Genomic DNA, 21,638 nt, shown 5'->3' with positions numbered 1-21,638 from the left:
TTAGATATCACTCTTTTATTGGAGCAATAGCTGGGAAATTTTTTTCCCACTCTGTTGGTTGTGTCTTTACTCTGTTGGTGATTTCTTTTGATGTGCAAAAGCTTTTTAATAAGATGAGATTCTAGAGGCCAGGAGCCTGCCCAGAGAGGAGCTGCACAGGCAGGAGGACTCCCACTGGAGGCCTGCCATTCCATCGGTGAGTGTGTGCAGATCCTGGGCAACAGCTGTGTGGCTCAGACCAGTGTGGCTGTAGGAAGATCCCAGCAGGGGCTACTCCCCAACACCAGAGGTTCCAGTACCACCTCCTCTAGGCCAGGAGCCTGCTGAGAGAGGAGCTGCATGAGCACACAGGCTCCTGCCAGAGGCCTGTCATTCCATCCCTAAGTGCTGGCAGATCCTAGGGGAGCAGCTGTGTGGCCTGGACCAGTTCAGCTGTAGGCAGATCCGAGCTGGGGCTCTGCACCAAACCCAGAGGCTCAGCACACCCACCCAAGCCAAAGTCCTGCCCAGAAAGGGGCTGCACAGGCACACGGGCTTTGGCCAGAAGCCAGGTACCCATTGGCCACAGCCAGGTACCCACCTAGAGAAGAGCTGCACAGGCACACAAGCAATACCCAGAGGCTCACACCATACCATTGATAAGTGTGAGGAGACCTAGGGAAAGCCTATGCAGACAACAGAAACTGGGGTGCACAGAGTCCAATCAAAGGCCCTCCCAGACAATAGCTACATAGGGCTCCCAGTGAGAGGCATGCCTAGATACCATCCTAATGTGCTCAGGCCCCAGCCAGAAGCCTACTAATACAACAGGTCAAATCAGGGATCTAGAGGGCCACCACTCTGAAAGCAGGAATTGGTGTGCTGGTGAACAGCAGAGTAAAGGCTGCTCAGTGGCTTGCTGAGAATTCAAGACTACTGGGTGAGCAAAGAGTCACCTCAACAAAGGTACAGCAGGCTGCATCTGTTGTAATGAGAAGACATGCAAGTAAATTTCAAAAGCAGACTTCCAGATCACCTAAACAACCCCACAGTGCAATGAGATGGAACAATCTGATACTCAACCATCTGGACTCCCTGAACAGGCAATGAAAGGGGACCTGGAAAAAATGAAATCAGAAATAATTTCTCAGATAATAACAGAGATTGTGCCCATAGTACAAGACATGATTAATAAATTTAGGGCAGACACAGATAAAAAAATAGAGGAGCTGAAGAACATGATGGTATCCCAACATAGGAAATAAATGGAATCCATAAAACACATGCAAACAGATTTCCAGGAGATTAAAAACTCCATTGAAAGTTTACACAGTAGAATGAGCCAATGCAATGATAGAATTTCAGATATAGAAGGTAGGATTGCAATTAGTGACCAGGAAAAGAAAAAATTCTTAAAAAGAGTAAGAGACCATGAGAAATCAATCCAGCAGCTGCTAGACAATGCAAAGAAGAATAATATTAGAGTGACTGGAGTCAAGGAAGAAACAGGAGAGATTGCAGATGATGTAAAAAACTTCACAGAAGTAATGGCAGAAAACTTCTCAAACAGGGGAAAAGAAATTGACGTATAGATAAGTGAGGCATATAGGACTCCAACTAGCCATAATCAAAAAAAATCTACACAGAGGCATATAATAGTTAAGATTCCAGAAATCCAACAGAAGAAAAAAATTCTACAAGCAGTGAGAGAAAAGAAACAAACCACATACAAGGGAAAGCCCATAAGATTCATGGCAGACTTCACAACACAAACCCACAAAGCAAGAGGAGTGTGGAGCGATAAGTTTCAAGGCCTAAAGGAAAACAGCCTCCAACCCAGATTGATGTACCTTGCAAAACTGTTTCAAAATTGATGGAGAAATAAGATACTTTCATGACAAAGAGCACCTTAGGAACTTCACGAATATCAAACCAGCACTCCAAAAAATTTTAGACAATATCCTAAGAAAAGACAATGAGGATCACAACCCCAGGAAGCCCAGCTCAATGAATCCATTAGGCATGACAAGAAATTAAATGCAAAGGAGGAGAATTCAACAAAAAGAAAAAGTCATGACAAGGATAAGTCAATACATATCAATGGTCTCAATTCACCAATCAAAAAAAATAGATTGGCAGAATGGATCGAGAAGCAAGACCCAACAATATGCTACATACAAGAAAAACACATAATTCAAAAAGAAACTCACAGACTGAAAGTTAAAGGCTGGAAAAAGATACTCCATGCAAGAGGAACCTCAAAAAAAGCAGGAGTAGCTATCCTCTGCAGATCAAGTGGATTTCAAACCAAAATTAATTAAGAGAGACAAAGAAGGACACTACATCCTTGTAAATGGAACAATCCAAGAGGAAGAGATGACAATCATTAATATATATGCACCAAACATTAGTGCACCCAACTATATAAAACAAAGACTAACAGACATGAAAAATCATATTCGCACTAATACAATAGTGGTGCAGGACCTTAATACCCGACTCTCACAAATAGATAGGTCAACTAGACAAAAAATAAACAACAGAATACTAGAACTCAATCAAGCACTTGAACAAATGAACTTAACAAATGTTTACAGAGTGTTCAACCACACAAAATCAGAATACACAATCTTTTCAGCTGCACTTGGGTTGTTCTCTAAAATAGACCACATACTCACTCATACATGTTTAAGTAAGTACAAAGGAATTGAAGTTATCCCCTACATATTATCAGACCATAGTGTGATTTAATTGGAGATCAATAGCAAAAGAGACTGCAAGAATTTCATAAACACATTGAAATTGAACAACACACTTCTGAATAATCATGGGTCACAGAGGAAATTAAAGAAGAAATCAGACAGTTCCTTCAATTAAATGACAATGCCATGACAATATATTGGAATCTATGGGAAAAAATGAAAGCAGGCTTATGAGGGAAATTTGTAGCAGTGAATACTCACATTAGGAAAACAGAGGGAGCCCAATTAAACAACCTGATGCTGAACCTCAAATTTCTAGAAAAAGAAGAGCAGGACAAACCCAAAGCCCATAGAAGGGAGGATATTATAAAGATCAGAGCAGAAATCAATGCAATGGAGACTAAGAGAACAATACAAAACATCAATGAGGCCAAGAGTTGGTTCTTCAAAAGAATAAACAAAATTGACAAACCCTTAGGCAAACATCAAAAAAAGGAAAGACAAGATCCAAATCCATGCTATTAGGAATGGAAAGGATGAATTTAAATTGACCCAGCAGAAATCCAGAGGATCATCAATACCTATTTTGAGAACCTATATGCCAATGAGCTGGAAAATATAGAAGAAATGGACAGATTCCTAGACACATGTGAATTACCAAAGTTGAATGAAGAAGACCTAAAAGTTTTAATGACCCAATATCAATCAATGAAATTGAAAAGGCAATTAAAAACTTACCAACTAAGAAAAGTTCCCAGGTCCTGATGACTTCACTGCTGAATTCTACAAGACATTTAGAGAGGAACTACTGTAACTACTGTAACTTCTGTTTAAACCCTTCAATGAAACTGAAAGGGAAGCAATACTCCCAAATTCATTTCTGGAAGCAAGCATCACCTTGATCCCCAAAGCATAGAAAGACTTAACTAAAAAAGAGAAGTATAGACCATTGTGACTAATGAACATAGATGCAAAAATCCTTAATAAGATACTGGCAAATAGAATGCAGAAGATCATCAAGAAGATCATACACCCTGACCAAGTGGGATTCCAGGGATGCAGAGATGTTTCAACGTACACAAATCAATAAATGTAATACATTATATCAGTAGATCCAAGGACAAAAAACTTGTGATCATCTCAATAGATGCAGAAAAATCATTTGACAAAATCCAACATGTATTTGTGATAAAAACCCTATAAAAAATTGGAATAGATGGACTCTACCTCTATCTGATAAAAGCCATCTATGAAAACCCAACAGCCAATATCATACTAAATGGTCAAAAACTGAAATACTTCACACTAAAATCAGGATCAAGACAAGGATGTCCACTGTCATCACTCCTGTTCAATATAGTATTGGAAACATTAGCCACAGAAATTAGACAAGAGAAAGAAATAAATAGAATAAAGATAGGAAACGAAGAAGTCAAATTGTCATTATTTGCAGATGACATGATACTCCATATAGAAGATCCCAAGAACACCACCAAAATCTTCTATATTTAATCACCAAATTCCATAAAGTAGTTGGATACAAGGTCAACACACAAAAATCAATAGCTTTCCTCTACATGAACAACAGACTCACTGAGACAGAAATAGGGCAAACAATGCCTCTCACAATAGTATCCAAAACATGGAAATACCTAGGAATCAATGTAACAAAAGAAATCAAAGACCTGGTCTCTGAAAACTATAGCACTCTGAAAAGAGAGATTGAAGATGATATCAGAAAATGGAAAGACATCCCTTGCTCTTGGGTAAGAAGAATCAACATAGCAAAAATGGCCATACTTCCTAAGCTGCTATATAGATTCAGTGCAATCCCAATTGAAATTCCAGCAGGATACTTCATGGATCTTGAGAAAACAATCTAAAAATTCATTTGGAACAAGAAGAGACCTGGAATAATGAAAGCAATACTAGAGAAATAACTCCAGACACACTCTGCCACCTAATCTTCGATAAAGGAGCCAAATACCCTCACTGGAGGAAAGATAGCCTCTTTAATAAACGGTGCTGGAAAAATTGGGTTTCAACTTGCCAAAGACTAAAACTAGACCTATATCTTTCAGCATGCACTAAACTAAAATCAAAATGGATTAAAGATCTAAATATTAAAGTGGAAACACTAAACTGGCTAGAAGAGAGGTTAGGAACAACTCTTGAAGACATTGGTGTAAGAAAAGTTTTTATGAACAAAACCTCAGTTGCCCACGAACTAGCACAAACAATCAACAAGTGGCACCTCTTCTCATGAAAAAGCTTCTGCACAGCAAGAGAAACCACCAACAGTTTGAAGAGACAACTCAGAATGTGGGAAAAAATTTTCACCTGCTGTTCCTCATACAAATGTTTACTACCTAGAATCTATAAAGAACTTAAAAAAATCAGACCTTCCAAATTTAAAGACCCAATCCTAAAATGGGCACCTGAAGTGAACAGACATTTCTCACACAATAGCAAATAAATATAATAAAATATAATAAAATAAAATAGCAAATAAATATATGAAAATATGTTCAACATCACTGGTCATTCTGGAGATGCAAATGCAAACAATGCTTAGATTCTATGTCACCCCAGAAAGAATGGCTACTATGTGAAATCAACTGATAACAAATGCTGGCAGGGCTGTGGGGAAAGAGGAACCCTACTACACTGCTGGTGGGAGTGTAAACTGGCGCAATCACTGTGGATATCAGTATGGAGGTACCTCAAAGAACTAGGACTGGAAGTCCAATTTGATTCAGCTATTTTCCTGCTGGGTATCTTCCTAAAAAGAATTAAAAGAATCACAGCACAGTGATATATGTGCACCTATGTTCACAGTAACCCAATTTATGATAGTTAAATTTGGAAACAACCCAGTTACCCATTAACTGGAGACCTGATAATGAAAATGTGTTTTATTTTTTTATAAAATGGAGTTCTACTGACCATAGAAAATGAGAAAGTAGAGACATTTATAGCTAAATGGATGCTCATTGAGGTGATACTCAAGTGTAATAAATAGGACACACATGTGTAAATATTGAATAGTTTCTCTAGTGTGAGAAACTGAAAGTGTACATAAGGACTAAAAGGTATAGCAGATAATGTGAAATAGGAAGAAAAGGAGTAAATGGGAAGGGGAAGTGAGAGGGGTCAAGGAAAGGAAAGAAGGGAATGGAATTAATCTGAGAACATAAAAAAAGAAACAAACTCTTGGTAAATAGGGAGGGATGGAGAAATTAAAGTGAGGGCAGAGGAATGGTGAAAAAGTAAAAACCAAGATGGATTATGTAAAGGTACAAATTTCCAATGATGAATGTCATTATATTGTATGCCTTAAATGTACCAATATATTAATAAAAAAAGATGAGATTCTGGTTGTTCATTCTTTGTAATATTTCCCCTGAATTTGAGAGTTTGTTTATAAAGTCTTTGCCTACACCTATGTCTTCAAGATTTCCATCTACTCTCTCTTCCAACAGATTTAATGTTTCTGTTTTAATATTTAGATCTTTCATTCATTTTGATTTTACTTTAATACCTGATCAGAGGAATGGACCTAGTTTTCGTCTTCAGTATGTGGAAAGTCAGTTTTTGCAGCACCATTTATCAAAGAGGAAATTTTTCATACAGTAAAGATGTTTGATCACTTTGTCAAAATCAAGGTAGCAGACTGTGCATAGAGTTTTTTATGCACCTTCTAATCATTCCATTGATCTTCAGGTCTGTTTTTTTTTGCCAATATTATGCTCCTTTTTAAAAAAATCACAGTAGCTCTGTAGTATAATTTCACAACAGGGATTGTGATGCCCCCTGCCTTACATATTTTTTTTTTTTTTTGCCTAGAATTGTTTTGTTATTCTAGGTCTTTTCTGGTTCCCAATGAATTTTAGGAATGTTTTCTCTAATTCTGTGACACTTGCTATTGGTATTTTGATTGGGATTGCATTAAATCTGTATGATAGTTTTAGGAGTATAGTAAAACATTTTTATTATGTTCATTGTTTTACCCATAAGAAAGGGATATCTTTCCATTTTCTGATATCCTCTTTGATATTCTTTTTCATAGTACTGTCGTTTTCAATGTAAAATTCTTTTACTTCCTTTCTTAGATCAATTCCTAAATATTTCACTTTTGTGATGCTATTGTAAAAGGCATGGTTTCCCTAATTTTTCTCTCATTAAGTTTGTTATTCATCTACAGGAACAATATTCATTTGTGAGTGTTGACTTTGCATTTAGCTACATGACTGAATTGTTATTAAATCTAGAAGCCTTTTGGTAGAGTTTTTTGTGTCTTCTATGTAGAGTATCTTGTCATCTGCAAATAATGACAGTTTAACTTCATTTTCTATCCTTATTCCTTTTATTTCTTTCTGTTGTCTATTTTCTCCTGCTAATATTTCTAGAATGATATTGAATAGGAGTAGTGACAGTAGACATCCTTGTCTAGTTCCTGATTTTAGAGTGAAAGCTTTCAGTTATTGACCATTTAGTATGATGTTGACTGTTAGTTCTTCATAGATGATTTTTATCAGATTGAGATAAAGTCCATCTATTCCAATTTTCTGTAGGGTTTTTATCATGAATGAGTGTTGGACTTTGTCAAATGCTTTTTCTACATCTCTGGAGTTGATCATGTGATTTTTGTCCTTGGTTCTGTTAATAGGGTGTATTACATTTATTGATTTACATGTATTGAGCCATTCCTGCATCCCTGGATGAATCCTACTTGGCTATGGAGTATAATATTCTTAATGATTTGATGCATTCATTTTTCCAGTATCTTGTTGAGGACTTTTGTATCTATGTTCCTTAAGAAGATTGGCCCATAGTTCTCTTTTTTGATTGAATCCTTTCTGGTCTTGATATCAGGGTAATACTTGCTTCTTGGAATGATTTTGAGAGTAATTCTTCCCTTTAAATTTTATTAAAGAGTTTGAAGAGTAGTGGCATGTGACTTCTCCAAGCAGTGAACCCATCAGGACCTGAGATTTTCTTTGTTGGTAGGATTTAATTACCTCTTCAATTTCACTTGTGGTTATTGGGGTATTTAGAATTTTTATATCTTTTTTTCAGCTCTGGTAATTCATATGTATCTAGGAGTCTGTCCATATCTTCTATGTTTTCCATCTTATTAGAATAAACATTCTCAAATGTTGATGATCTTCTCAATTTTGTAGGATCTGCTGTGATTTCACCCTTTTCATTCCTAATTGTCTATATTTGAGTATTTTCTTTCCTTCTTTTGATAAGGTTGGCTAAAGGTTTATCAATTTATTTAATCTTTCAAAGATCCAACTCCTCAATTCATTGATTCTTTGTGTTGCTTGCTTAGTCTTAATTATATTAATTTATGCTCTGATCCTTATAATTTCCTCCCTCCTACAAGTTTTGGGCTCGACTTATTCTTTTTCTAGAAGTTTGAGATTTAACATGAGGTTTTTTATTTGGGCTTGTTCTGTTTCCTGATGTGATCAGTCACCACTAAAAATTTCCCTCTTAGGACTCCTTTCATTGCATCCCATAAGTTCTGGTATGTTGTTGTGGCATTATCATTTAATTGTAGAAACTGTCTAATTTCTTCTTTAATTTAATCTATTACTCATTGGTTGTTCAGAAGGGTGTTATTTAATTTCCACATATTTATGGAGATTTGTAGTTTATTTTGCTATTTATGTCCAATTTCACTGCAATGTGGTCTAATAATATGCATGGAATAATTTCAATTCACTTGCATTTACTTACCCATGTTCTATGAACTAGTGGTCTCATAAGTAGTCTATTTTGGAGAATATCCCATGCACAGCTCAGAAGAATGTATATTCTGATGCTGTGGAATGGGCCACTCTGTAGACATCTACTAAGTCCATTTGTTCACAGATTAGGTTCAGTTCTGATATTTCTTTGTTGAATTTTTGGCTAGTTCATATATTTGTTATAGTGGAGTATTAATATCTCCCATTACAGTTGTATTAGGGCTTATTTGATTTTTCATGTTCATTAATATTTGATTTTTAAAGTTGGGTATGCCAGTATTTGATGCATATATATTTATGATTGTTATCTCTTTTTAGAGTTTTCCATTAACTAGTATGCAGAGACCTTCTTTGTCTCTCTTGATCAGTCTCGGCTTGAAGTTCAGTTTGTATGCAAATAGAATAGCTATCCCTGCTTTTTTTCCAGGTTCCTGTCCTGTGAAGTATTGCTTTCCATCCTTTGGCTTTCAGTCTATAAATTTCTTTTTGAGTTAAATGCGTTTTCTGTATGCAGTAAATTGTTGGATCTTGTTTTTTGATCCATTCTGCCAATCTGTTTCTTTGGATTGGTGAATTGAGACAAAGTAGATTGATGGTTATTACTGATAGGTATTGGCTTATCTTTGTCAAATTATTTTCTTGTTGGTTCCCTATCTCTCCCCTCTGTTTAATTCCTTGCCTTGCTTGGTTGCTTCTTTCTATTGGCGTTCTTGAAATTGTGGTCTTCATTATCTCTTTCTAAAATATCTTTCAGAAAATCTTATAGAGCTGGTTTGGTGGCTAAGAATTTCTTCAGTTGTTTTTTCTCATGTTCTTTGTCATCTTATTTCTCCATTTAATTTGAAAGATAGTTTTGCAGGGTACATCAATCTGGTTTGGAGGCTGTTTTCTTTCAGTACTTGAAATACACCACTCCAAGATTTCCTTGACTTACTGGTTTGTGTTGTGAAGTCTGCTGTGATTCTGATGGGCTTTCTTTTATTGATGATTTGTTTCTGTTCTCTAATAGCTTTTAATATTCTGTTCTTGTGCTGAATTTCTGGAATCTTGATTATTATATGCCTTGTTTTATATTTATGTTTATATTTATGGCTGGTTGGAGTTCTACATGCCTCCTTTACTTATATTTCTAATTCTTTTTCCATGCTTAGGAATTTTTCTGTCATTACTTGTGTGAACAGGTTTTTTAATATCCTTTGCACTGATTCCTGTTTTTCATTGACTCTGATCAATCTTATGTTCTTTGCATCATGTTCCATCTCTTGGATTTTTTTATGGTCTTTTACTATTTTTAAGAGATATTTCCTTTTGTGATCATTAACCACATTCCTATCCCCTATTCTGCCTTCACTTTTATTCATTCAACTTTGCAAACTTTCAGTGGGATTTTTAGTTCCCTGGATATCTGTTTGAATCTGTTTCATATATTCCATTTCTTTCCTGTGTTGGGCATTCATAGATTCTGTTATTTCCCTAAGCTCATCTATTTTATTTACCTATGTTTACTCTATATTTGCTGAGAAGGTCCTTCATTATGATCATCATCTCTTCTTTTTAACCTGAGAGACTATTTCTCTTCTGATTTGTCCTATAGTCTCATTCATCTGTTCATTTATTTCTGTTACTATCATTTCAGAAAATTCCAGTAGTTGGCTTCTGATTTCCTCTATCTCAGTGTACCCTGGATTTATCCTAGGCTGGCTGGAGGTCTGGTTGCATATTGCTTCTGCATCTTGTCATTTTCTATTTTTTAATTTTAATTTGTTTTCTGTGTTGTTGCTTGTAAGTTTCTTATGTTAGGTAGCTTTATCACTAGTATCAAGGCTTCCCTGGGAAATATCTGTTCCTCAGAGATGTCTTCTAGGTGTAGTTGGCTCTTGGTCTTTGTGCCTTTCCCAAGATCCTACCTTCCCAATTTATCAGGGATGAGAAGTTGCTATCTATTTGACTCAGCTCCCAGTCCTTTGGTACTGGACTATTTTGATAATTATGAACACTTACTATCACAGTGTTGTCATACAAGGGTGAACAACTGATTACAAAATGTGTTGCATCTTGGTTAAAGTAGTACAATTAACAATGACAATATCGTCAAGTACAGCCTAGAAACTGACAACCTTTGATAACTGCTAATTTGGTAACTTTAATCATAGGAACAAGATCTATAGTTATATAACAACATCCAACATAAATCAGGAACTTGTATACAGTGAATTTCCCCTTGGTAGAGTGATTTTACCCTATGATGGGTGGATTTCAGAGGAATAGGGGACAAAACAGATGAATAACTGAAGAGAAATATAGTAAAACAAAGCTGAAGGGCAGAGGATGATCACTCAAGCTTTGGGAAACTGGAGAAGAGGACAAGAGAGAAAGAATGAAGAAGAAGAAAGCAAAATAATATAAAAGTGAACCAGAAAAACTAATGACAAAGTTCATTCACATGAAAATATCAAAAAATCAAAAAGACAATTAAGAAAAGAGAGAAACAGGAGTGGTAAAACAAAACAAACAATAAAATTCAAAACCTAAACAAGCCCCCCAAAATTATGAGAAAAATAAAGAGAGAAAGAAGGGAAAAATTCCTCTGGTGTCCAACTTCTGTGGTAGTCAAGTGGTAGTCCAAGTCAGAGTCCAAATCTCTACTGGATAACTTCCCCAAGTTTGCCACAGGATTAGTACTAGGTGAGGAGCTGATCTTGGCTTACAGATGTGGGGCCTGAGACCAGTCAGTCTTTAGCCAGCAGCTTTCTGGGTAGCCTGACCATGTCTCTTTACCCTGTTTGTCTCTGTGCTGCTCTCCCAGTTGCTGTGCCACCCTCAGACAGAGACAGCCCACGGCTGCTCCCAGTCCTGTGAATTGGCCCCTCCCAGACCTTGCACAGCCCTATGTGTTCCATACCACTGGCTCCTCTTGCACACTGCCCTCCTTGTCCAGAAACAGCAGCCTAAGGCTAGTTGCACTGCTGGTCATGAGTTGGAAGTAGTGCCGATTTCTGGGCCCAAGGCTGCTTGTGCCACTAGTTGCAATTGTGTCCATGGTCCAAGTTCCTCCCTTGCATGAGTCATAGGGCAGGTGGGATCATGTTGTTACAAATGCTATCCTCAATGCTGGTGCCAGTTCCTAACCTTGTTATTCCTAGAGGTTCCAGTTAGCCTCTATGGCATGCAACAAAGAAAAAAAACCTGGCAGTTTGTTGAGGGAGCAGCTTCCTGGTCACTCACCCTTGTGTATGCCAGTGAAATTTTGTTGTCAGGCTTCAGTGTCCTCTGAATAGAATTAATATGAGAAAATTTAAAAAAAGGAAACAAAGTCTCTGTAAATAGGGAGGAATGGAGAAGTTAAAGGGAGGGCAGGGGAATGGGGAAAAAATAAGAACCAAGATGGATTATGTAAAGGTGCAAATTTCCAGTGATGGATGTCATTATATTGTATACCTAAAATGTACCAAAAAAATTTATTTCAAAAATTTTATTAGGTTAACTTTTCAGCCTTCACATATATGTAAGAATAGAAAGTATTCACCTTTCTGTGTTTAGGTAATTTCAATAATATTCTATCCTCCAGGCTTATCCATCTTGCTGCAATTGACAGTGTTTTTTGTGGCTTAATAATATTTCACTGTGCATATATATCATGTTTATTCATCCAATGATGGACGTCTGAGTTGATTCCACATCTTCACTATTATGAACAGTGCTACAATGAAAATGTAAGCACAGATATATTTTCTATATAGTGATTTCCTTTCTTTTGGATATATATTCAGTAGCCAGAGAGCTGGATCATATGATAGTCCTACTTTTACTTTTTTGAAGAATTGCCATGATGTTTTTCTTAATGGTTATATTAGTGTACATTATCACAGCATTGCACAAGAGTTCCACTTTCTCTGCATATTCACTGACAATTGTTATTTTTTGTCTATTTATAGCTATTTTAACTAGATTAAGATGATTATCTGACAGGCTCACCCAGTACAAACTTCTCATGATGAATATGACCATTATGTCTGTGAAACATGTACTTATAAAAATAAAATAAATTTACAATGATGATATCTCAGTTTTGATTTTTATTTTCTTGATTTTCTTGATTGTTTATAATTTGTTCATATACTTGTTATTCACTTGTAGTATTCTCTTGAGAAATATTTGTCCAGACATTTTGCTGACTTTTAATCAGATTTGTTGATATTTTGTTTTGCTGTTGAGTTGCTGGATTCCTTTAGATGTAGTCCAAGTTGTCTATTTTTGTTTTCATGGCTTGTGTTTTTGTGGTCTCACTCAAAATATTTTTCCCTAATTAAAAATTTTACACTTACATATTTGATCCTTTTTATATTGATTTTTCTAACTGTTGATAAATCTACTTTCATTTTTCTGTAAGTGAATATCCTATGTTTTTAGCACAACTTTATGAAGACACTCTTTTCTCCAGTGTATGTTCTTAGTGCTTTTGTAGAAAATGGATATAAGTATGTGCATTTATTTCTGGTACTCTCTTCTATTCCATTGATTCATATATCTGATTTTATAAGTGGTACCATGCTGTTTTGTTTACTGTGGATTTATAGTATATTCTGAAGTTAGATAGGATTCCCTAAGCTTTTTTTTTACTCAGGAATTCTTTAGATAGGTAGAGGTTTTTCTGATTCCCTTCAAAGTTTGGAATTTATTTTTTCTATTTCAAGAATTACATTAGAATTTTGATAGATATTATGTTGAATCTGAAAATTTTTTGGTATTGTGCACATTTTAATATTATTAATTTTTCTATATTTCCATTTCTCTGTGTGTATGTCTTCTTCAGTTTTTTGAATCAGTGTCTTGTAGTTTTCACTGAAGATATCGTTTGCTTACTTGTTTAGATTTATTCCTAGGTATTTGTTTTCATAGCTTTCATAAATAAGATTGTTTTCTCAATTTCTTTTTTCATATTCATTATTGGTATGTAGAAAATCTACTGTTTTTTGTATGTTGACTGTGTATCTTGCCACTTTTAAATATCAGTTCTACCAACTGAGAAGTCTAGGCTGTTCTCTATGTAAAGTTATGCTGTCTAAAAACAGGCAATTTGACTCTTCCTTCACATTTGAAGGCCCTTTATTTTTTCTTTTACATAATTTCTTACTCATGGCATGGAAGGCAGGAAGGACAGCATGTCATAGGAGGAGCCAAGAAGGGAGACAATATATCCCTATATCCCTCCTCCAGGTTACAGCCTCAGTGACACCCCTTCTGAGAAGACTCTGCCCCCTACCAACAAGTCAGCTACAATGGCCCCATAATCCAATCATCCTTTAAACACATGAGGCTTTGGGGGCCAATTGAGGTCTAAACTGCAACAATCATGATAGACAATCTTTTTAGTGTACCACTGGATTTAATTTGTCAGCATTATGCTGAGGGTACCCACACAAAATCCTTATGTTTATCCCAAACATTGGTCTGTACCTTACATTTTCTTTCTTCTTTTGTCATGTCATTTTCATGTATTAGTAAAATATTTGGTGTTTTAAAAATATTTGGAAGAATTCAGCAGAGAAGGAACCCTGACTCAGACTTTTATTTGAAAGAAATTTTTATTACTTTAATTTTGTTACTCATCATTTGCATACTTAGATTTTTCTATTTTTGATTCAATTTTAGCAGATTGCATGTATCCAGGGATTCATTCATTCATTATGTTTTCCAATTTGTTGGTAATAATCATTTATAGTAGTTCTTTATAAGCCTTTGTATATCTGTGGTATCAGTTTTATTTACTTTTTTACTTATTTTCTGTTTAACATGTATTAATTCTGCATGTTAATGGTGCTCAGTGTGATATTTTAATACATGTGTATAGCATTTAATGTTTCTCTCTTAATATTTATATCTTTGATCAACTTTGTTTAGTGAATGGTTAGTTTAGTGAATGGTTAGAGAAATGGGTCTAGTTTTAGTCTTTGGCATACAGAAAGCCAGTTTTTCCAGCACCATTTATTAAAGAGGTCATCTTTCCTCCAATGGACATATTTGCCCACATTGTCAAAGACAAGATGGCATCAACTGGAGACTGGATAAAGAAAATGTGTTTTTTTTATACAATGGAGTATTACTCAGCCTTAAAAAATGAGAAATTAGAGACATTTGTAGCTAAATGGATGCACATTGAGGTGATATTCTTAAGTGAAATAAATAGGACACACGTGTAAGTACCAAAGACTTTCTCTAGTGTGAGAAACTGAAAGTGTAAATAAGGACTAAAAGGTATAATAAATAATGTGAAATAGGAAGAAAAGGTGCAAAGGGGAAGGGAAGTAGGAGGGGTAGGGGTAAAGAAAGAAGAGAATGGAATTAATATGAGAAAAAGAAAAAATGGAAACAAAGTCTTTGTAGATAGGGAGGGGTGGAGGGGTTGAAGGGAGGGCAGGGGAATGGGGAAAAAATAAGAACCAAGATGGATTATGTGAAGGTGCAAATTTCCAATGAAGAATGTTATTGTATCATATACCTTAAATGTACCAATAACATTAATTAAAAAATGACAAGATGTATGAATGCATTTGGGATTGTTTCTACCTCTTCTAGTCTGTTCCATTAATTCTCAGGTCCTTTTTTTTTTTTGCCAGTACCATGCTTTTTTTTTTTTTTTATCACAGGAGCTCTGTAGTATAATTTCAGATCAGGGATTGTGATGCCCCATCTTGCCTTTGTTGCCCTGAATTGTTTCTGCTATTCTAGATTTATTCTCATTCCAAATGAATTTTAGGAACATTTTTTCTAGTTCTGTGAGGTATCCTAATGGTATGATTATTGGGATTGCATTAAATCTCTATAACTATCTGGAAGTATGGCCATTTTCACTATGTTGGTTGTTCCTACCCATGAACAGGGGATATCTTTCTATTTTCTGATATCCACTTTGATCTCCTTTTTCAGAGTGCTGTAATTTTCATTGTATATGTCCTTTACTTCCTTTTTAGATTGATTCCTAAGTATTTCATTTTCTCAATGCTATTGTGAAAGGTATTTTCTCACTAATTTCTTTCTCAGTAAGTTTGTGTACAAGGATGCTATTGATTTTTGTGCGTTTTGGATCCAGCTACAATACTGAATTTGGTTATTAAATCTAGAAGATTTTTGGTGGAGTTTTGCAGGTCCTCTATATAGAGAGTCATGTCATCTGCAAAGAATGATAATTTACCTTTTTCCTTTCCTACCTTTATTCCTTTTATTTCTTTTTCTTGTCTAATTGCTCTGGCTAATCTATGTTGAATAGGAGTGGTGATAGTGAACATCCTTATCTTGTTCTTGATTTTAGAGTGAAAGTTTTGAGTTTTTGACCATTTAATATTATGTTAGCTGTTTTATCATAGAAGGGTTTTAGCAGACTGAGGTAAAGACCACTTTTTCAATTCTCTGTAGGGTTTTATCATGAATGGGTGTTGACTTTGTGAAATGTTTTTCTGCATCTATTAAGATGATCATGTCATTTTTATCTTCGAGTCTATTGATATAGTGTGTTACATTTATTGGTTTGCATGTGTTGAACCATCCCTGCACCCCTGGGATGAATCCCACTTGGTCATGGTGTACAGTTTTCTTGATGATTTGTTCCATTTTGTTTGGTAATATCTTATTGAGGATTTTTGTGTCTATGTTCAGGGAGATTGGCTTGTAGTTTTCTTTTATTGGTTGGATCCTCTGGTTTTGGTATCAGGGTAATATTTAGTTCCAGAAATGTTTTGGGGAGTATTTTTCCCTTTCTATTTCATTAAAGAGTTTGAAGTGAACTGGCAGTAGATCTTCTCCAAATTTCCTATAGAATTCATCAATGAATCCATCAGGATGTGGGCTTATTTTTATTGGTTAGTTTTTAATTACATGTTCAATTTCATTGGCTGATATTGTGTTATTTAGAATATTTACATCTTTTCAATTCAACTTTGGTAATTCATATGTATCTAGGAATCTGTCCATTTCTTCTGTGTTTTCCATCTTATGAGAGTACAGGTTCTTGAAGTAGGCATTGATGATCTTCTGGATTTCCACAGGATCTGTTATGATTTCACCCCTTTCATTCCTAATTGCATGAATTTTCATCCTTTCTTTCCTTTCTAAGGTTGGCTAAGGATTTATCAATTTTATTTAATCTTTCAAAGAATCAACTCTTTGATTCATTGAATTTTTGTATCATTTTCTTAGTCTCAAATGCATTAATTTCTGCTCTGATCTTTGTAATTTTCTCCATTTTGGGAGCTTTAGGCTTGACTTGTTCTTCTTTTTCCAGAAGTTTGAAGTTCAACATTGAGTTCTTTAAACTCGCTCTATTTTACTGATGTGAGAGTTCACTGCTATCAATGTCCCCTTTAAGACTGCTTTGATTGCATCCCATAATTTTTGATACATTGTGTTTGCATTATCATTTAATTTTAGTTACTGTTTAATTTCTTCTTTAATTTTATCTGTGGTTGTTCATGAAGGTGTTAATTTTCTGGTGTTCATAGAGATTTTGTGGTTTGTTTTGCTGTTGATTTCCTTTTATATTGCTTTATGATTAGATAATATGCATGGGACAATTTCACTTCCTTTGCATTTGCTTATACATGTTCTGTAGGTTAGTATGTGTTCTATTTTGGAGAACATCCCATGTGCAGCTGAAATGAATGTGTATTCTGATGTTGTGGGATAGACATCTACTAAGTCCATTTGTTCACAAGTTTGGTTCATTTCTGACATTTCTTTGTTGAGTTTTGTCTAATTGATTTGTCTGTTTGTGACAGTGGGGTATTAAAGCCTCCCCATTACAATTGTGTTCATTCTTCTATTTTTCATGTCATTAATATTTGCTTATGTAGTTAGGTGCACGGATATTCAGTGCATATATATTTATAATTGTTATCTCTTCTTGTAGCTTTCCTTAACAAGTATGTAGTGACCTTCTTTGTCTCTTTTGATCAGTCTTGGCTTGAAGTTCACATTGTCTGCAAATAGAATAGCTACCCCCACATTTTTCTGGGTTCCTGTCACATGAAATATTGTTTTCCATCCTTTGACTTTCACTCTATGAATTTCTTTTAGAGTTAAATGTGTTTCTTGTATACAGTACATTGTTGGATCTTGTTTCTTGACCCGTTTTCCAATCTGCTTCTTTTGATTGGTGAATTAATACCATTTGCATTGATAATTATAACTGATGTGTATTGGCTTATTCCTGTCATATTATTTTCCTGCTGTCGGTTTTGTCTTTCCCCTCTGTTTAATTGCTTGGCCTGCCTGGTTGTTTCTTTCTATTGGTGTTCTTTGAATTGTTTTAATTATCTCTTTCTAAAATGAACTTTGTGGCACTTTGTAGAGCTCATTTGTTTGTTGTGAATTTCTTCCATTGTTCTTTGTCATGGAAGTATATTGTTTCTCCATTGATTTTGAAATATAGTCTTGTGGGGTACATCAGACTGGTTTGGAGGTTGTTTACTTTTAGGGCCAGAAATACTTCACTCCAACCTCTCCTTGATTAATGGTTTGTGTTGAAAAATCCACTGTGATTCTGATTGGCTTTCTTTAATAGGTGATTTGTTTCTTTTCTCTAACAGGTTTGAATATTCTGTTCTTGTGCTGAGTTTCTGGAATCTTGATTATTATTATATGCCTTGGTGTAGATTTATTTTGGCCATGGGTATTTAGGGTTTTATATACCTCACTTATTTATATGCCAAATTCTCTTTTCATGTTTTGGAAGTTTTCTGCCATTACATCTGTGAACAGGTTTTTTTTTTTTTTTTTTTTTTTTTATGGCATTTGCACTGTCTCCTGCTCTTTCATTAACTTCAATGAATCTTATATTGTTTTTCTTTGCATCATCTTGCAACTGTTGGATTAAATTTTCAGAGCTTCTTGCTGTTTTTAAGATGTCTTTCTTTTCATGGTCAATAACTGCAATCCTGCCTTCTAGATCTGAAATTCTGCTCTCACCTTGATTTAAATGATTGCCTATATTTTCAGTGGAATTTTTAAACTTCTGGACATCTGTTTCAATCTGTTTCATAAACTCCATTTCTTAGCTGCGCTAGGTATTATTTTCATGAGCGCCTGTATTTTTTAATCTTTGTCTACTCTAGGTTAGTTGAGCATGTCCTTCATTTTGATTGTGATTTCTTTCTTTTACCTGGAAGATTATTTTCTCTCTAGCCTCTTTTATCTGTTTATTCATTTCTTCAGCTATCATTTCAGAAAGTTCAGGTAGGTGGCTTTCAACTTCCTCTATCTCATCTCCTGTACTTGTCTTGTGTGGATGGGATGTCTGGGGTTGCAGTTTTGCTTCTACGTCTTGTCATTTTGTATTTTTAAATTTTATTTTATTTTCTGAGTTGTTGCTTGTAGATTTCTTATGGTAGATAGCTTTATCACTAATACAGAGGTTTCTCTAGGAAATACCTATTCCTCAGAGATGTCTTTTAGGTGTAGGTTGTTCTTGGTCTTTGTGTCTATTGTGAGATCCTCCCTTCCCAATTTATTAAGGATGAGACATTACTATCTGTTTAGCTCAGCACCCAGTCCTTTTGTACTGGACTATTGTGATGCTTGTGACCCCAGTCAATCTCAGTGTGGTTATACCAGGAAGAACAACTGTTTGCAACAGGTATGACATCCTCATTTATGTAGTACAATTAGCAGTATTGATAGCATCTAACACAATGTAGCAACTGACAAACTATTGTCCTTATTAGTTTGATACCTTTAACCATATGAGCAAGCTCTACCGTTGTATAACAAAATCCAACATAAACCAGGAGTGTATATGCAATGAGTTCCCCTTTAGTAGTGTGATTTTATCCTGTAGGAGGGAAACTGAAGAGGGATATGGAACAAAATAGAAATAAGTGAAGAGAAATATAATAGAAGCAAGGCTGGAGGAAAAGGATAAACATCCATGCTTTGAGATACTGGAGAATAGACCAGGATAAAAAGCATAAAAGAGGAAGCAAATGAAAATAAAAGTGAGCCAGAAAGACAAGAGACACTGTTCACTCACATGAAAGTATAAAATCAAGAGAGATAGTTGAAGAGAGAGAAGACAAATAGAACAGAAGAAGAATAAATGTATAAAACCTAAACAACCCAAAAAACCAAAAAACCCCACTAAAACCCAACCAGACTGAAAAAGGAAAATGAATCAAGCAAACAAGGGGGAAAAAAAGTAATAAAAATATTAAAATTCTTTTGGGGTCCACAGTTCTGTCTTAGTGTCTGAAACAGACAATGCACTGTGCAGCCCCACCAGATCTGTAGAAAGATCAGTTCTGGGCACTAGGCTGTTTCTGGCTTTGGGGGATGAACTGGGGGATTTCCCCAGCTAGCAGACTATTCCATGTCTCTCAGCTGGATCCAGCCCAAGGCCATTCCCAAGTCTGCACACAGTTGGCCCTTCCTGGACCTTGCATAGGTTTATCTGTTCCACACCTTTGAGTACTTTCATACTCTGGCTGTGGGAGTGGAGGAGGATGGGTGCCTTTGTCCATCACTGGCTAGGGTAATTTCCTTGTTTATGTCCATGATCGCAGTACAGAGGGTGGGGAGTGTCCTCTTTCTGTCACTGGCCAAGGCCTCTTGCCTGCCTGCATCTGGCTGCAGAACAGAGGGAGCACCTTCAGTACATTTTAGTCATGGCTAGTCTTAGTGGTCCTGGGTAGTTATGGGAGTGGAGTTTGGCTGGTCCCAGTCCCTATTTCTCAATATGAATTCCCTCAATCAGATGACCAACTGCCAGCAGTCTACCTTGACTGGATGGCTTTTCCCTTCTTTCTCTCCCAGGATCAAAATGACCTTGGAACAGTTCTGCTGTTCTGCTATTCTTCTGTGGGAGTTCAAGCACAAGCCTCTTTACACAGAATGGTGGCCCCATCCACCAGGTGCCTATCTGGGTGAGCCTTTCACCTCACTTATCAATTACTGTCCCCAGGCCTTTGGAGAATATTATTATGCACTTTCACCACTGCCTGCAACTATACAAGACTCTCTTGATCCAGGTCTGGTCTCAGTTTCTCAATGAGCAGTAAAGTTGTTTTCACTGATCCCTGCCAGGGCAGGTACACAGCTGATCCACCAAGTTACATGTTCTCTGATCTGCATCAGCAATCTATTTCTTCTGTAGCAATGGATTCTATTTTCTTCTTTTCCTCTGTCAGTTTCCTCGTGGTTCTCCTATGCCTTCTATGCCCTTTTTTGGACTCTGGGCTGTTGATTTCCAGACTCTGGGCACTTGTTCTTTTAGGAGAAACTGTGCTACTGGCACTCACTGATCCACCTCTGTATTTACTGTTCAATACTCACTGCTCCACCACTCCATGTTTTGCTCCCTATTTTTAGTTTTTTGAGGAACCTTCATACTGTTCTCCATAACAGTTATGCTAATTTACATTTTGATTTGCATTTTCCTGATGGTTAATATCTACTCAGATCATTTTCCCATTATTACTTAGATTACTAGTTTTTCTGTTACTTTTGTTAAGTTTTTTTTAGCTCCTTGTATATGCTAGAATATTCTAGTTCAACCCTCTGTCAGAGGAATATTTAATGAGTATTTTCTCACATTCTGTAGAAGTTCCGCACTCTGGATTCTTTTGTTGTATAAGTTTTCAGTACAAAGTGATTTCGCTTGTAATTTTCACTTTTGCTTCCTGTGCTTTGGGCTCTATACAATGTCTTTGGGTCCTATACCAATATCTTTAAGTGTTTCCCCTATGTTTTCTTCTACTATTTCATCTTACCTTACATTTGGGCCTTTGATTCATCTTGAGTTGATTTTTTTACAGGGTGAGAGACGGGAGTGATTTTTAGTCTTCTTCCTTTGAACATCCAGCTTTTCCAGCACCATTTATTGAAGATGCTTTCCTTTATTCAATTTAGGTTTTGGATGACTTCTACAATCGACTGGATGTAGATGCATGGGTGTATTAGCTCTGTTCTGTCCCATTTCTCTATGTCTGGGGTTTTTTGTTTTGTTTTGTTTTGTTTTTTTGCCAATGCCTTGTTCTTTAGGTTAATATTGTTCCGCAGTATATTTTGAAATTAGGAACTATGATGTCTTCATCTTTGTTCCTTTCCTGAAATATTGCTTTGGCTACTCAGGTTTTTTTGGTCTTCCATATGAATTTCAGGATTTTAAAAATTTCTGTGTGGAATATTGTTGGTATTTTAATGGGAATTTTAT

At 35.8% G+C, this 21,638-nt stretch overlaps 1 protein-coding gene across 4 annotated transcripts in view; it reads left to right on the top strand.

Annotated features, from left to right (window-relative positions):
• The window catches only part of Cldnd1 (claudin domain containing 1), a 232,139-nt gene that overhangs the window by 192,924 nt on the left and 17,577 nt on the right, over window positions 1-21,638 (top strand). The window lies entirely within an intron of this gene.

Source organism: Heterocephalus glaber, unplaced genomic scaffold, assembly GCF_053883595.1.
Source record: "Heterocephalus glaber isolate CG9 unplaced genomic scaffold, H.glaber_assembly_v1.0 deba00000122, whole genome shotgun sequence".
NCBI lineage: Eukaryota > Metazoa > Chordata > Mammalia > Rodentia > Bathyergidae > Heterocephalus > Heterocephalus glaber.
Note: the sequence above shows the minus strand (reverse complement) of the source record. Positions and strands in the feature narration are given on the sequence as shown.